The following is a 19,066-nucleotide window of genomic DNA, read 5'->3' as shown; positions in this document are numbered from 1 at the left end:
AGATCAAACAAGCAGGCCAGTTGGTACACAGAAGACCTTCAAGACACCAAACAACACTGTAAACAGCTAGAAAGGAAATGGAAAGCCAGCCACAACACCATCTACAAACAACCTGCAGGGCTGCATCACACGCTTTCACCAGCAAATTAGCTGCTACAAAAAAAGCACTAGTAGACCGCATCAAAGGAAGCTCTAGCAGCTGAAATCAATCAATCAATCAATCATTGCATTTATAAAGCGCTCTACATACCAGTGAGGGTCTCAAGGTGCTGGGGGTAAGGGGGGGCGCTACTGATCGAAGAGCCAGGTCTTGAGGAGTCTTCTGAAGGCCAGCAGGTCCTGAGTCTGTCGTAGGCTGGTGGGGAGAGCGTTTCAGGTCTTGGCGGCGAGGTAGGAGAAGGATCTTCTGCCAGCGGTGGCTCTTCGGATACGGGGAACTGTGGTGAGGGCGAGGTTGGCTGAGCGGAAGCTTCGGGTGGGGGTGTGGAAGCTGTCGGTTGTTGAGGTATGCAGGTCCGGTGTTGTGTAGGGCTTTGTGTGCGTGGATGAGGAGCTTTAAGGTGATCCTCTTGTTGACGGGGAGCCAGTGCAGGCCTCTCAGGTGGGGTGTGATGTGGCTGGGTCAGGGGACGTCGAGGTTCAGTCGTGCCGAGGCGTTCTGGATTCATTGCAGTCGTCTCAGGAGCTTGGTTGTTGTTCCTGAGTAGAGGGCGTTCCCGTAGTCGAGTCTACTGGTGACGAGGGCCTGGGTGACGGTTTTCCTCGTGTCAGGAGGGATCCATTTGAAGATCCTGCGTAGCATGCGGAGGGTGTTGAAGCAGGACGCGAAGACAGCGTTGACTTGCCTGGTCATGGAGAAGGTGGAGTCGAGGATGACCCCCAGGTTGCGTGCGTGGTCTGTGGTTTCCGGGGCTGTTCCTAGCGATGTGGACCACCAGGAGTCGTCCCAGGCTGATGGGGTGGGTCCGAGAATGAGGACCTCCGTCTTGTCAGAGTTCAGCTTCAGTCTGCTGTCCTTCATCCAGTCCGCTATGGCCTTCATTCCTCTGCGGAGGTTGGCTTTGGCGGTGTGGGGGTGTTCTGTGAGGGATATGATCAGCTGGGTGTCGTCGGTGTAGGAGATGATGTTGAGGTTATGTTGTCATGCGACGTGGGCGAGCGGTGCCATGTAGATATTGAACAGCGTCGGGCAGAGGGAGGATCCCTGTGGGACGCCGCAGATGATCTCTGTGGATTTCGAGCAGAAGGGTGGGAGGCGGACGCTCAGGGTTCTGACGGAGAGGAAGGATGTGGTCCAGGCCAGGGCCTTCTCTTGAATTCCGGTGTCATGGAGGCGTGCTGATAGGGTGAAGTGGCAGACTGTGTCAAAGGCTGCTGATAGGTCTAGAATGATGAGGGCGGCTGTTTCTTCTTTGTCCATCAGGATCCTGATGACGTCAGTGGCGGCAATGAGGGCGGTCTCGGTGCTGTGGTTGCTGCGGAAACAGGATTGGGAAGAATCCAGGATGTTGTTGACTTCGAGGTAGCGGGTTAGCTGTTTGTTGACAATCTTCTTTGTCACCTTTGCCGGGAACGGGAGCAAGGTGATGGGCCGGAAGTTCTTGGGGGTCCGCCTTGGGCTTCTTCAGAAGGGTGTTGATCTCGGCGTGCTTCCATCTTTCCGGGAAGGTTGCTGTCTCGAAGGAGCTGTTGATTGTTTTTCGGAGGTGGGGCGCGATGGTTGTGCTGGCTTTGTTGAAGATGTGGTGAGGGCTGGGGTCAGATGGGGATCCGGAGTGGATGGAGTTCATGGTTTTGATGGTGTCTTTGTCGTTGAAAATGGACCAGGCGGTCAGGCAACTGGTGCGTGTGGTGGTCTTGGTCGTGGGTGCGGGGGTGTCGGAGTTGAAGCTGTCCTGGATGTCGGTGATCCTGCGGTGAAAGAAGGTGGCCAGGGAGTCGCACAGATCTTGTGATGGTGGGATGTCATTGGTGTTGGAGCTGGGGTTGGAGAGTTCTTTCACAATGCTGAAGAGTTCTTTGGTGTTGTGTGCATTGTTGTCTAGGCGGTCCTTGAAGGCGGTCTTCTTGGCGGCCCTAAAGAGTTGGTGGTGTCTGCGGGTGGCGCTCTTGTGGGCTGTGTGGCTGTCAGGTGTTCGGTCGTGAGCCATTTCTTCTCCAGCTTCCGACAGGTGCGCTTGGAGATCCGGAGGTCTTCGGTGAACCAGGTGGCTTTCTTGTTGGTGTGCTTGGTTGTGGAGGTCTTAAGAGGGGCGAGGGTGTTGGCGCAGTCGTAGATCCACTGTTTGAGGTTGGTCGCTGCGGTGTCTGGGTCGATGGGGTCGGCGGGTGGTCTCAGGGCGAGGGTGGTGGTCAGTTGGTCCGTGGTGACCTTGCCCCAGCAGCGGCGTGGCAGTTGTTGGGTGCGGTGGTGTGTGGTGGGTTTCCTGAAGGTGAAGTGGACGCATCTGTGGTCGGTCTAGTGGGGTTCGGTGGTGTGGTAGGAGACGTGGGGGCTTGTGGAGAAGATGGGGTCCAGCGTGTGTCCAGCGGCGTCGGTGGGTGTCGTCACAATCTGTTTGAGTCCGAGGTTGGTGAGGTTGTCGATCAGGGAGGTGGTGTTGGCGTCGTTGTTGTTCTCGAGGTGGAAGTTCAGGTCCCCGAGGAGGATGTAGTCCATGGAGGCGAGGGCGTGAGTGCTGACGAGGTCGGCAAGGAGATCTTCTCAATCGTCAAGGATTTCACCAATTCCTCAGCCCCTGTCAACAATATTACTGCTTCCCCAACATCTCTGCAACAACCTATCTAACGTCTTCCACTGCAAAATCGGAAACATCTGCAGCAACTTCGCACATCAAACCAACCCAGAGAAATAATCCCTAACCTACCCACCACCAACCAGGACGGCTACCTGACTGAATGAGCAACCCTCACCAGAAATGATACAGTGGCAATCAGGCGGACTATACGCTAAGGTACCTCCAACGGACCCATATCCTCACCACATCTACAACCTCGGAACAGCACCAATCAACACAACCCTGACCCTCATCATCAACAACTCCATCACGTCTGCCACTTTCCCGGATGAATGGAAATTTGCAGAAATCAACGCCCTCCTTTAGAACCTACATGCGACCCAAATCAACTGAGCAACTTCCAGCCCATCTCTCTGCTCCCCTATCCAGCCAAAGGGATTGAGAAGGCCATTAACAAGCAACTCACAGCACACCTCGAACTTCACAATCTTCTAGACAACACACAATCAGGATTCAGAAACAACCACGGCATAGAGACAGCACTCACCGCTCGACCGAAATTTTTTGAAACATCCTGGACCAAGGAGAAATAACTGCCCTAATCCAGCTCGTCCCTCTGCGGCCTTCGGGAATGTCTCCCACAACACCCTCATCAGTAGACTGCACGAGATTGGCATATAGGATCCGCTCTCAAATGAATCTGTTACTTCCTCATGGGAAGAATCCAAAGGGTCAGACTGCCGCCCTTCACATCAGAGACCAAGAAACTGAAATGCGGTTTACCACTGGGATCGTTCCTCAGCCCTGCTCTTTTCAACATTTACATGACATAGCATTGCCAACATTATCCGATCACAAGGCATCACCATCATCTCCTCCGCTGGTGACATCCAACTCATCATCTGTTGATGGAGCTCCTAGCTTAGTATCTACTTGATGATTGCCTGTTCCTCCTCCAGACAGCTCAGAGGCTGATAAATTATAAGAGTGGCCAGGTGAAGGAAGGGTGTTGGGAAGGAAACTGCGGGGAGAGAGATCTGCAAAGGAAAAGTTAAACAAACAAACAACATATATGTTGCAAAAACCAGTTGTGAGTTGTGCGTATGGTCTCTTCAATGAAGTACCTTAATAGGCAGTGATTGTCATCCTTGATATCATGTTAGAATATTCTGATCTAGTACTTTTTAATGATCTCACAGAATAAACACAATCATTCACACCAGACTTTGCTTAAGCATATCTTCCTTTTTCTCATGTGTCATCTATGGGTAAATGCCTAGAAGTTGTTGCCCTCAAGTTAAACAACACTCCATGGAAAACAGTAGGCAACTCTAAAGAACACACTCTCCTGGTTAACTACCCCGGAGAATATTGACACCTTAATTGTATAGCTCTCACAAGAGAATGTATTTCGATTTGGTTTTGGGCTTACCGCTGAAGACCTGGCCTGTCTTACAAAGTTCGAACCTGGGTTTGCTGAGGCCATCAATGCAGGAGAAATCATAAGATTCCTGTGGAGACACCGCATTGTCAACGAGACAGCTAATGAAGAGAGGAATCAAATTCCTCGGAAGTTCCTGAATAGTGAGCACGGGTGCTCAGGTGGGGCCTATTCTTATAGTCATGTGCCCCACCCAAGATGCCCACCGGCTGGAGCTTCTGGGACTTGAAGTCCCCGTAGTAAAACAAGGCTAAAAAGAAAACAAAGGGCAGTTAAACATACATACTATAATACTTTGTATTTTTTACAGCATAACCACCAGAGTGCCAACCCTGGTTGTACATGGGTTGTCCCTCAAGGGAATCCATGCATGTTACGTCTATAGTAGCACTGCAAGGCTACAACCAAGGACAGGGGTCTTACCTTAGCACAGGAGGTGGTGGTTGGGGCTGGCCCTGGACTGCGCATCGCCACGTTGATTAACATCATCTCCCTGATAGACAAGAGAAACACCAGCAGAACCAGCTTCACCACTGCATGACCATGGTAGCAGACTGGATGCTAACCAACTGTCTGAAGCTCAACTCCGTCAAGAATTAAGTACTGGTCTTCGGCAACAAGACCTTCCCATGGGATTCCATCTGGTGGTCATCAGAGCTAGGACCAACTACAAACACCCGCAGAGGGAAATATCCATTACAACGCAGTCATTACAACGATCTACCTTTACAATGCAACTCTTACAACAGAACTGCCTTTACATTGCATGCCATTACAATGCATGCTATTACAATGTATGTCACTACAATGCATGCCATTACAACGCATGCCATTACAATGCATTATAAGGTAAGTAATGGGAAAAAAATTGTATTAGGGTGGGTGTGGGTTTTGGGGTACATGGGAATAATAATTTTTACCACTACACTATCCAACACTTTCCCTACTGTTGCACTCACTGGAGTGGGAATAGTAATTTTTACCCCCCCACAATCCAACACTTACCCTACTGTTGCCCCAAAAGTACTAAGTGTTGTAATGGTATGCGTTGTAATGGAATGCGTTGTAATGGTTGTTTTTAGAAATGCGTTGGAATGGCATGCATTGTACAATCATGCAATGTAATGGTAGTTGTGATGTAAAGACTGTGTTGTAAAAGCATGCGTTGTAATTGCATGTGCTGTAACGTCATATATTCCCCACAGACCACGCAAGAAATCTAGGGATCATCCTAGATGACATGCTCAACATAACGGCTCAAGTCAAACCAGTGTGCACCATCTGCTTTCACATCCAATGCATGCTACAAAAGACCTTCAAATGGTTGCCTCAGAACATCAGATGGACTGTAACACAAGCACTCATCACCAGCAGGCTGGACTACAATAAGACTATAAGCCAGAATGTCCACAAAACTCCTACACAGATTCCAGACCTTCCAGAACGTAGCAGCAAGACTCATACTCTACCTCCCATGCACCCACATCACCCCACAACTCCGGAAGGTTCACTGGCTCCCCATCCACAAGTGCGGCCATGTCAAACTTTTCACACACACATACAAAGCCCTACATAACGCAGGACCACAATACCTGAACAGCTGAATACACTTTCACCAACCTACCAAACACCTATGCTTTGCCTCAATCTCACTAGTACACACTCCCTGCATCTGCAAAAGCAAAACTGGAGGTCACTCATTCTCCTACATCGCACCCAAGACAAGGAACGACCTCACTCAACACATCAGATCCTCCTCCTCACTTCTTGAGTTCCGCAAGAATCCTTAGACCTGGCCCTTCATATAAGCACCTTGGGACCACACAACTACGCTTCTTGCCCAAGCACCTGGGTACCCACTCGGTTCAGGTTCAAACACCCTCCAACCAACATACGTGGGTAGGGGATACCAAACGACAGTTGATTACATCCTCCTGTCGTCTGGATTGCTACGCATAGCTAGATCCTTTCAGATTCTGACTAATACAATAAGTGATCATTCTGCTCTGAGGATTGATCTATATCTGACTGATTCCAAGCCTCTAAATACAGCTATTGCGAAACCTCTCGCACAGAATAAATTGGAGCTAGGCAAACAAAATGGATACACTTTAAAATGGGGAAAAATAAATCCAATCTAAATTATCAAAAAATTGGTAATAGCGGCATATCCAAATATAATTAAATGTCTGGATCTATCAGAATCAGATGAAGAAGTCCTAAATAACTTTACTTAAATACTAGAGAAAATCAAGGGACTTCACACAGTGAAATCAAGGATCAATAACCCAATTGTTAAAGGTTGGTTTAATCATAGTTGTACTGTGGCCCTAACCAATTTGAAGCTAGCACTGCATAAAACACCTAGAGATCTGGAGCAGATCCAACTCCTTAGGCAGCAATATGGAAGGGAACGCAAATGAAGAATATGTGAATTAAAACAGAAACTATGGGACGACCTACATACTAGTGCCGTATCCAAGAATAGCGAGGCTTTTTGGCGAACCGTCAGAGCACCCTACTTAACAGACAATAACAGCCCCAAGATAGAAGTGGCTATAAATGAAGATACATGGGTGTCCCACTTCTCCAAAATCTTTAAAAACACAGCAACAGCTGGTGGGACTGAAAACACACTTCCAATAGTCGAATACCCAATATCCCTGCATTTCGACAACCCCGATTTATTAGTGGCTCTGGAAACAAGTAAAAATGGGAAAGCTCCAGGCCCAGATGGGGTCCTGGTGGATCTTTTTAAACACAATATGGATCTCTGGGCCCCCATTCTTACCAGAGTGTGTACCACAGCCGCAAAAGTGGGACTGATAAAATCTTGGACCAATTCCATCATGGTCCCTATTTTTAAAAACGGGGACCGTCAGGACGTGAAATGCTACCGCCCCATCTCACTGCTGGACTCTCTGGGCAAGGTCGTTGGCAGGGTAATCCTTGAGCGACTCCAGCAGTGGGCGGAGGAGGGAGGCATTATTTCCGACCTCCAGTTCGGATTCCGGGAGGGGTTTGGAACGGTAGAGCAGGCCCTCAATCTTAGTTTGATATTGGGCAAATATACCCAAGCAAAGAAGGACACGGTCTATATGGTGTATGTAGACCTGTCCGCCGCTTTTGATTGCGTCTCGCACGCAAAACTCTGGGAGGGTGCGCTTTGGCACCTTCTTTCGGAGTGGAGCGTGGAGTCAGGCAGGGGTGTGTCCTGGCCCCCTTTCTTTTCTCATTGTACACGAACGGCTTGGAGCTAGAGATGTTGAGGGGGGGCCAGGACCTCCCGCGGGTAAAACAGCGCCTGATTCCCGCTCTGCTTTACGCAGATGATGCCGTCATTCTGGCGCGTACCCCGCGAGAGCTGCAGAAATCCCTGAATAGATATACGGACTTCATGGGTGGATTAGACCTTCATGCGAATGTTAAATAAACGTTCGTAATGATAGCAGGCAGCGGGGAAAAGCGAGCAAAAGATATTTATCTCGAAAATCAAAAACTTGAGCTAACTGCCCAGTACCCGTATTTGGGAATCATGATTGAGGAAAAGCTGACCTGGAGACCCGCAGTAGAGGCAAGGTGCCACCTGTTTAAAAGATCTATAGTGGCCCTGGTGAGCTTCTCCCAGAGATTGGGGAGGAGGGCACCAGTGGAGCTATTAAAAATCTATAGTGCCAAGTGTCAGGCCATTGCATTGTATTGGGCGGGAGTCTGGGGACATGTAGATGTTAGTGCCCTCCAGGTGGCAGAAAACACCTTCCTCAGATTCCTCCTAGCAACACCCAGATGCACTTCAATCTACGCATCCCACATGGAACTTGGAATTCCCTATCTAGAGGATCTGTTAAAGATCCAACCACTGTTGCTATGGCGGCGCATTTGGACCTCCGACAAAAATGCGCTGACAAAGGCAATCGTGGTAGACTCAATGGCCCTTGATCATTCCTTAGAAGTAAAATGGCTTCGGTACATCAGAAACTTTTTCAAGGATCTTGGCATTGAGAAGTATTACCTCCAACCCGAAGGTATTATTGACCTTCCAAAGGGAGTGTTGAAACAACAGGCCCTGAGACACTTAGAGTCCTTAAGGCTGACCTCTGAGTTGACAAAATCCTCGGTCCTTCATGCGAATCTGATCCAGGTCACATATTCCATCCAGCCGTACTTAACATTACAGTCTAGCACACACGATAGAACGTTACTGACAAGATTCAGACTAGATCTTTTTCACAGACTAGTAGCCTTTCCTGAGAGAAATAGATGGGACTTAATTCTCCCTCCCTGTCCCTGTGATGAGGAATCTACTCAGTCCAACATACATGTAATATTGTTTTGTAAATTCCATCATCCACACAGGAAAATCTGGTTACTACCAATATTAAGGCGTTGGGGACTTAGACAGTGTCGTCCTGCAATGCTACGTCTCCAATTGTTAGATTCTGAACTTGTTTGTTACCTTGTCCTTAATTTTCTAAAATGCGTGATGAAGCACAGGAAAAATCTGTAAAATGTACGATGGATCTAGTTCCAGTCGACGCAACGAAATAATCTGATATTTTGTTTTAAAATATATTAACTTGTACGTGTTGAATTTTATTTTCTTGCAATACGATTTCTCGTTTTAATATGTAATGGTATTATCAAATGTTGCTTTTATGGTTTTCCTATGTGTAAAGCAGAATAAAGAAACTATTATTATTATTACCCACTCGGGTGATTAGTGTGCTATATTAATCGACATAGCATAACAAGTCAGTTCTTGTACAAACGTTGGGGACATGAGGACATTGATTCGTAGTTGGGGAGGGGCAGATTCCAATGGGCCAAAAGATGATTGACAATCGGCTTTAGGTGTAACTGAGCCCACGGAACCACTGAAGTTGTTAATGCTATAAGACTGTGAACCTTTACCCAACATCTGACTGGGGCTGATGACATGGATAACAGATTTGCTTGTAACGTCTCTATTCCGGGATGTGGCAGGTAGGCAGCTCCCTTCAGCTTGTCAAATATTACACATATGAATTGTAATAATTGAACTGGGGTGAGACGAGACTTTGACAAATTCAGTTTGAACCACAATTGTTGAAGTATTGCAATTACTGCCTCCACTGTTGCTAGTGCCTTAGGGAGAGAAAAAGTACATATTAACCAATCATCAAGGTATGGAAAGACTGAAATCCCTTGAAGCTGTAACACTGCCACCATCAGTGCCAATACCGTGGTAAAGGTTTGTGGAGATGTCGACAGACCGAATGGTAGCACTTGGAACTGATAATGCTTCTCCTCAATCGCAAACCACAGAAATCTTTGGCTGTCAGGATGAATTGGAATGTAGTAATAGGCATCTTCCAAATCCAAATTTGCCAATATGTCTCCTGTAGAATGATCATTAGAAACTGTTCCAATTTCATAAATGTGTTCAATGCCTTCAGATCTGGGATGAACCATGTGGGAGAAGAGATGAGAAGAGAAGAGAAGAGAAGAGAAGAGAAGAGAAGAGAAGAGAAGAGAAGAGAAGAGAAGAGAAGAGAAGAGAAGAGAAGAGAAGAGAAACCTTCTCCACACTGGGATGCCGGTACTGGTACAATAGCCTTCTTTAGGAACAACTTTTCCACCCCTGTCAACATTGCTTCCTTCTTCTGCAGATCTCTTGGCAATGATGTAGATCGAAAAACACCCCTCCTCCTAGAGGGATTTGATCAAATGGAATTTCATTTCCGTGGTGAATGATCCGTAATGTGCAGTAGCCACTGCTGTAGAAAGAACTGAAGCCTGGCTCGACCTTGGCATAGTCATTTTTGACCAGTTTCTTGAGTGTTTTGTCCCTTTGGTTGGGTTTTATTGGCAAACCCAGCTCCCTGACCTTAAGCCCAGAATCGAAAGGAATGTGAATGCTCCAGAGGGCCATGAAAGTTCTGTTTGTGAAAAAAAGATGACTTCTTCTGGAACAACTGGAAGGGCTTCATATCGTCTTCTTTACTTCAGATCTCTAGACTATACCATTTAGTTCATCCACAAACAATTTGGGACACACAAAGGGAATCTTATGCACTAAAGTTTTTTCTGTAGTATCTAGTCGCAAAGGTTACATCCGCAGAGATCTATGCCCCGCAATTTCCACACCTGATGCGAACGAAAAAGCTCAAGGGTATCAAAGGTAACGTCTTATAAGAATTGCATCAACATTTTCACCTGGACCAAGATAGGTGTCAAATCCCCATGTTTCTGGAGGCTTTCAAAGTTCTTTATAAGACCTGGGATGAATAAACTGAATATGTGCTAGCACATACCCCTACATTAGAAGCTGCATATGTCCTCTTTCAGGGCAGCTTCCACTTTTTTTCAAGGTTCAGATAAAGTGGCCTCCTCCGACAACAGAGAGGAAGCCAAAATTGAATTAACTTTTGGGATTTGGGTAAAATAATCTTCAAATTATTCAAATAAGATACCTCTTATTAAAAAATCGTGGAACACCCTGTTTATCAATATCTTTCCACTCCTTTGCAATTATGTCCTTAATGACATCATGCAGAAGAATGTCATCAAGAACTGAGGTACTGTATTGTGAATAAAACCCCTCCTCATCCAGGGTTTTTGGATCAAATGCCAGGACTTCACGCACATGTGCCAACATCTTGGAAAAAACTATCCCCTGCACATATTTTCCCTTTGGTGAATTATATTGATCATCTGTTTTACCCTTCTGCTTTTCTGTCTGTGGCTCATTCATGGCACTTTCCACTGCTTTGTTGATTAAATCCTGGAGGTCGCATCCAGAAATCTGCCATAGTTCATCTTCCAAAACCAAAGGGGATGATGGACGGAGTGTTGAACAATGCAAGCACTCACCCCCAGTCAACTGATCTGGGTTTAATCCATCATCATTCTTTAGCTCACTCCACCACCCGAGTTCAGACATGGCCTTATGCAAATCAGTCTGACCCTGTGCCTCATGGGAACAGTCCAGCCCGAACTGCCAAGCCATATCTTCCCTGGACCGGAAACAAGCATCCTGGGACCGGTTTTTGGCTAATCAGCCGTCATCAGCCATGCTAGCTTGAATCCAGTGGCAAAGTGAGCATGGGACCCACGTCTGGGCATACCCTGACAACTTAGGGAGAACAAAGCAAAACCAAAGGGGATGATGGAAGGAGTGTTGAACAATGAAAGCACTCACCCCCAGTCAACTGATCTGGGTTTAATCCATCAACATTCTTTAGCTCACTGCCCCACCCCAGTTCAGACATGGCCATATGCGAATCAGTCTGACCCTGTGCCTCATGGGAACAGTCCAGCCGAACTGCCAAGCCATGTCTTCCTTGGACCGGAAACAAGCAACCTGGGACCTGTTTCTGGCCAATCAGCCATCATCAGCCAGGCTAGCTTGAATCCAATGGCAAAGTGAGCAAGGGATCCACGTCTGGGTATACCCTGCCAACTTGGGGCAAACAAAGCAAAACCAAAGGGGATGATGAACGGAGTGTTGAACAATGCAAGCACTCACCCCCAGTCAACTGATCTGGGTTTAATCCATCATCATTCTTAGCACACTCCGCTACATGGAGGCCACATCAAAGCACCCAGGGCAGGGAAAGCTCTGGTGCTGGCACCAGAGAGATTTCCTATTTTGAATTTCAGATTGGATGCCGGGGACTAGCTTTACCAGCAACATGAGGCTGTTTTTTGTTTGTTTTTAGAATGACGATAAATGTTAACTTGAAAGTGAAAGTGAAATGAGCCACTCAGCTCATTTTACTTTCACTTTCATAAGTGCTTGAGGGCTTATTTGAGCCCCCTGGGCACTGATGACAATGGGGATGTATCTTAAGAAAGAGAAGAACCTCCCCTTTCCCATGGTATCTCATAGTATCTCCAGGTAGTGGATCCATACTTGAAGATTGCTGCAGGAGCATGATCAACAAGCAGAGCTCTACCCCTTCGACACCAGGGATTTCTTTTAGGGGGTGTAGCCCCCTGGCAATGGGTTAGTATGTCCCCCTTTCCCGGTGCAACAGGGGAAGGGACGGGTGTTTATTCCAATCTACCTGAGGGGGCAGAAACCCCAATGCACATCAGGTGTAACATATATGAATACAAAAGGGGTGGGGAGGGAAAGCCAGCCCAGTTATTGTGCCATGCCCCCACTGAGAAAAGTTACAGCAGTCATACTGGGATGAATTGAGGGGGGTTACACACAATCAGTCCCCCAAGCGAGAGGGGAAGAAAGCCCAGTGGACACTAGGAAACAAAATAGTCCAAAACAAAAGATTATTTTGTAAATCGACCCAATGGGCAAGAAGATACATATGAAAACGTTGTCATCAATTGCTTTATTTTTCCTACTAGTTTTTATTATTTTGTAATTTCAATAGTTTATTTGAGAAAACCGTAAGCAATCTACACAAATGACAATCTACACAAAGGACCTGTTGCTGAATTCAAACTTTTGTCTAGTTTGCAAAAAAATGTATAGCTCTCTGGGATCCCCAATGGCTTTCACACATGTTTTCCTTTCAAACTGCATGTAGACTAAAACCACGAACAATAGAAACCATGGACCAGTTCTACCAGTTAGAAAAATGGAAAAACTGTTGTAAAAAACGTTTTTTAATGACTGTGCTTGTTTCTGAAAGCTGATAAGATGATGATCTTAGACGAGGAAGCCTTTCATTGATGACATTTTATGGAATAAAACAAATACACATTTTTGTACAGCACTTTTTTTTCTAATTTTTCAAAAAAATGCCAATATTTAGCTATATTTTGGCTAACTTCTTGTTTTTTTCCAGGGGAATCCACAATCACAAGGTACCTTTAAAATGCCCAAGATGCAGGAAAAAAAGACGCAAACTTGGCCTGGATATCTTTTGTGGAACAAAATATTACGAAGACTTAACAAACTGCCCCAAAACATCCAAAAAAGGTCTTAGCACCAGGGGAAAACCCTCGCAGTCAAGTAGTTAAGAATGACACTTCTATTTATTCACTCCCTATATATCTTTGCCTGCAATGATATAAATTAACATATGCTTCTCAAAAAAGTTTAATTCAACCATTGTAGCTTCCATGAATGCAGACAGGCACCACAAACCTTTTTATGAAACTTGGAAAGGAATCCACAGTGAAAAGCTTGTCTAAATCAACACAAACTAATCTAACTTTCTAACAATCATGATGGAATCAAACCTACCATGTATCCTAATTAACGTGAGATCTGCTCAATTCCATACTCAAGAAATCTCTGATGTCCTAAACACTTCTGATTTCTACCTGCTTTTCATAACTTAAGGCATGTTTCAAGAATTTATTGAAGTTCGCGTTTGATGTACTACTCAATCTTCTGCGAAGACAGATGCAAGAAAAATGGAGGGCGTTACATATGTTATTATTTAAACTGTTGGGAGTTTGTATATGTAACACATTACTTGTGTCTATTTGAACTGCTGGGGAGATGATTGTTGTCATATAAATTATCTGCGTGCAAGCAAGAGAATGTCCTTAAGGCATAAATAGTGGGGATAGAAGTTGAACGACATTCATGAACTGGGAGCTGGACTTGCAGCACTTTAACTGAGGAATAAACATTTGGATGACCTACGTTGTGGACTTGTTCTTGTGTGTGACCCTTTACTATTTTAACATTATTGACGAGGATGGGTAACCATAGCCTTTAATTTGTACCAAAATTGATCGCAGAGGAACGATTGCAGGAGATAGTTGTTTTAACCTGTTTTGGTTGCCGGGCGACGAAGGAAAGTCTTTGCGTGATGCGCTCCCATCCTGGTCCTGGACAGCACACAAACTTGATTTACTCTGCAGGTGCAGCTGTAGCAGGAACAAATTTCAGCATTTTTGAAAGCAGCGGCAGCCTGGGCACGAGACCCCGTTTACGTCACCTGGAGGAGTTGATGGTTGGCGGCGCTGCGAGTTCATTACACCACAAAGCTGCTTGGGATTGGCGTGACGTCATCATGCCATGCAGGAACAATGTGGTGCCCATTTTGTATTGCTTGTGGGTGTCTATGAGGAGAAAGTGAGTGGGAAGCTTCCACTGACGGTGATGCGCACTCCTAAGGGATTACTATTTACTTTTATTTGTGCATTCACAGTGATGTGCAAACCTAAGTAGAAGTGATGGACACATTAATGGTGATGCACACACCCAACTGAATATTAATTACTCTTACTCAGCGCGTTTATAGTGATGTGCACACCTAAGTAGAAATGAAGCAGTGAAAGTGCATTTTTATTATATTATACATTATTCTTACACCTAGTAACTGCATATACTAATATTACTATCTGTGGAAAGTTTTGCTATTACATATTAATGAGTAAGAAAAATGGATGCCTACGGTATAGTTCTTTTTAATCAATCCTGGGACAGATACCATTAATTACCTTTCCCTGACACATTTAATTGTCATTAGAATTAAATCAAAACTCATTTTTTCAAAGAAAACAAACAAACTCTATTCCTATATATGCCTTTCCATCTGGTTCATAAATTGAAAGAAATTAATACATTTAGAAAAGGAATTTCTTGAAAATGTATTTATATGTTTGTTATATCTTTTCTTATTTTATCTTATTTAGAAAACATATACATAAACAAAAACCAATATATATACATATATACACAATATTTATACATACACAAAATATGGACATAAACAAGAATTCAAAATCATGAAGAAACATCAAAAGAACATTAAAAAAATGTACACGTAAATCAAGAACCTTATTTTCTGGTTCAAAAAGCTCACTATCAATTCAAGTCAGGGATATTAATCCAATCATTATATCCAAACATTCCCTGTACTCCGGTCACCAACTGTAAGTATATAGGAGTTTTTTAAGGATCAATTATTTCTCCCTCCATTGGTATCAAACTCCTTTTCTATACTTTATATCTGCTTTCATTTATCTTATGTTGATGCCGTAACCAAGCAGTCGACGCGTTTCAGCCTCTGTTGAATTCCAGGCTTCTTCAGGACTTTAGGGCAATTTAAACATATAATTTCTCTTTTTCTTCCATTATGTTGGAATCCGAAAAATAGTCCAGGGATTCACTCTGTAATCTAAATACCACTTAATCAATGTCCGCCGCTTTCTTCCGGGAGACTCAAGCCATTTTAATCAGCTTCCACATATCTAATTTGCAGTACAGACGATAAAGGTTTTCCCCTTCGTTTCTCAGGAATCACAACTCTCCCGGCTGTCCTGACTTTTTTAAGACAGTCTCGCATATTAATGAAGCATTATTATGTTGAGCATTGCACCACCCTCTAAGTTTCTGCCAGCACCTAGGGAACCTCCAGTGGACTGGGAAACTTGGAAAGCAGTGTTTCTTGCTTATATAGAAGCTTTGGAATGTGATGATTGTGGACCTAAAATAAAGTTGTCTCTATTAGAACATTACTTAGGTGGTTTAGGGTTAAAGGAGTACACACATTTACCAGCCTTACTTAGTACTGGTGACTTGAATGTTTATCAATACACTTCAAAACAAATGTACATAAGATATGGAAAAGAAATGAATTTGGTTATGGGGGATTAAAATGTTATTCTAGGAAACCTATTGAAGAATCCAATGAGCCTATCGAAGAATATGTTTCAACGTTGTGATCACTTGCTTCAACTTGTGATCTCTAGCACATTAATTATGAGCAGGTATTAAGAGATCGGATCCTGATGAAAACCAATAGTAAGAAAGTCCAGGAGAGGTTGTGGGCTAGTGGTGATATGTCACTCAATGTGGCCATTGAGATTGCCAAAGAAATAGAACATTGAGAAAAAAATTGTAAAAGAGATAAGGGGTTCCTCCATTGGTGAGATTCATGTTTTGAAGAAACATAATGAAAAACTAAAAAAAAAACTATATTAAAAAAGGAAGAGCTCAAAAAATCATCACTAGCATGCTATAGATACAGGTATCCCTCACATTTTAAACATTGCCCTGCATGGATAAAGTATGATCTAAAAAGTATAATCTAAGTGCAATACAAAGGGCATTGCAGTAGAGTGAGTAGATGCAATGTATGGAAACAAATTGCAAATGTATGTGAGGACCAGTTAGAAGAAATTTGAGGAAGTGATGCAAGATCCAAATAATGTGTTGAATGTAAGTGATGGGTCAGTCAAAAGAGAGTTTCGGTCCTACAATATTAATATTGATGGTAAACAAATGTCTGTTCTAGTTGATTCCTGTTCTTGGCACACTATTATTGAGCGAGGGGTTATGAATGAATTATGGCCTAATAAATGTTTACTGCCACCTGAAGTTGCTCCTGGTGAATATATGGGACATTAAATTGATTTTGCAGGATATTGTTGGGGAAGGTTGGGTTTTTTGGGTTGAAGGACTAGAGAACAAGTATATGTAGCATGAAAGGGATGCCCAGTAGTGGGATGGCCTCAACAAGCAGATATGGGCATTAGACTGGATCCTAAGTTAAGTTCACCTGTCTAGCTGATAAATGGAAGGGCATTACTTGTGGGAAGTCTACATGAGAGAATGAGTTTATGTCACAATTAGAAAAAAATATAATGGGGTTTCAATGGAAATGTAGGTGAATATAAAGGTTTTAAACATCGAATAGTATTGAAGAGTGATCCGATGCCTTTAAGACATAAGGTCAGAAATGTACTGCTGGTGTACAGGGAACAACTTAATTTGTTACTTAGGATTTATGCGAAAAAGATATAATTGGCACAGTAGAATTCTCATCTTGGGTGTTCCCCATTGTTATTTCAGTGAAAGCCTCTGGGGGATTGAGGCTCTGCATTGACTTACGCAGTATCAATAATGTTATTTGGGTGGTTTCAACCCTGGCGGGTGCCAATGTTTTTTTTACCCTGGATTTAGCTAGTGCATGCCACCATGTCAAGCTTAAGGATGAATCGTAAGTGCTAACATCATTCATTACACTGGAAGGATTATTCTGTTATTTTAGGATGCCTTTTGGTCTAGCCAGTGATGCCTCTGTTTTCCAGTGTTTAATGAAAGAAACTCTAAAGGAGTACAAGGCCAATTGCTTTTCAGGACGATATTTTGGTATATGGGTGCACATTGAAGAACATAATTAAAACCTGGATAGATTCCTGCAGGCGTTGTCAGATAAAGAATTAATAATGAAAATTACGAAACATAAATTTTGAGAACATGAAGTAGAGTATTTGGAACAAATCATAAGTGGGTAAGTGCCTATACCTGACGCCAAAGAGCTATTGATCGCTTTTTCAGGACTAACAGAGTTGCAAGTTGTCTTCAATGTGTTGAAAGAATTAATAAGGAATGCACCCTGTATTAAACTGTATGTTGTGGGAAAAGAATGTATACTAAGCAGTGCTTAATTTGTAAAATACTTAGTGCAGGGGCTCTCGTCAGGAGGTGTCAGACTTGGCATCTTTTGGCGTGATTCCTCTGTCTTTTTCCTTTCTGACTCCCCGGTTTTGACTCTGTTTTTGCTGGTTTAATGTCTCTGCGCACTTTCTCACTGCTGTCCAGTGTTAAAGTGCAATTGCTCCTGTTATAAATTATGTTATGGATTGGTGTTTCCATGATTGGCATATTTGATTTACTGTTGAGGCCCTAGTAAAGTGCACTGACAGTGCCAGTGCTGGTAAATCAAATGCTACTAGTAGGTTTGCTGCACTGGTTGTGCCACCCACAGAAGTAGCCCTGAGAAGATAACCCAGACCTGCCATCGCAGAGTCTGTGCGCAGTTTGTAACTGCCATGTCGACCTGGCAAGTGCACCAACTTGCTATGCCCCAACCTTCCCTTTTTCTTCATGTCAGTCACCCTTAAGGTAGGATCAAGGTACCCCTTTGGGTAGGGCGCTGTGTATGCTAGAGGTACGCTGCCTGTTCCCATAGGACAGAATGGGGAGTTTGTTTATAACAGCTTATAAGCATAACGGACCCTGGGAACAAGATAGGAAAATAAAGCTTGGTATGCCTGAACTCAGAATGTTACTGGTTTTGGCTGGGTACAGCCACTCTTTGTCTTCAGAAAACAAAGGATTTGGTGGTATAAATATTGGGGTCCAGACCCCAGAACTTTAGAACTCTTTTGGACCAAGAATACTGCCAAGAAAAATAGCATGAGAAGCTGTGAGGAGGAACTACCACTTTGCTGTGTTGGCCTGCAGTGGCTGCTTCTGTCTTGAGCAGTGGAAGGACTGAACTGAACTTTCTGCAATCTCTTTTTGTGAGTTTCTCCAAGGGCTTGAGGTAGAGCTTGCCTCCTGTTCAAGACATCTCAGGAACAGAAAAGACTTCAAGTTCTTCTGCCCTCAGCACTTGGGACTGTGTGTTTTGTGCTGCAACGGAAGAAAAAGCACCCCAACACCCTCTACAACGCCGCTGCCAATGTCGTGTCCTGAAGGCATCGCAGAGGGCACTGCTGCAATGCCGCACCACAACCCTGGTCTCACTGCCGCCACCGCCACCGAGCCGCTGCTTGCACCATGACCTGTGGGTACCACCCTCCGCACCGCCTCTCTTCACACCTTCACCCTGGTATACCCGACAATGCCGCTTCATGCCGACATTGACGCCGCTGCTAGCGCTGTGGTTCGAGGGCACCACTCCGAAGTTACACAATGCACCATCCTCATCCAGCATCGCAGTCTTGGCTTACCGACGCTGGTGCCTTCGACTTCAGTTCGTCAGCCCGACAACAGCGCTTCAGACACGATGACGCCGCTGCTTGCACCGTGACCTACCAGCACAGTGACGAGCACCGCATTACTTTGCACCGCATTACTTGGCACTGCATTACTTTGCACCGCAGCCCTGGTCTCACTGACGCCGCTGGACGACCATCACCGAGCCGCTGGCTGCACCGTGCCATGAGGGCACAGCAGGCTGCACGCTGC

This window comes from Lissotriton helveticus, chromosome 1_1, assembly GCF_964261635.1.
Source record: "Lissotriton helveticus chromosome 1_1, aLisHel1.1, whole genome shotgun sequence".
Lineage (NCBI taxonomy): Eukaryota > Metazoa > Chordata > Amphibia > Caudata > Salamandridae > Lissotriton > Lissotriton helveticus.
The sequence above is the reverse complement of the archived record's forward strand: the minus strand, read 5'-3'. Positions refer to the sequence as shown.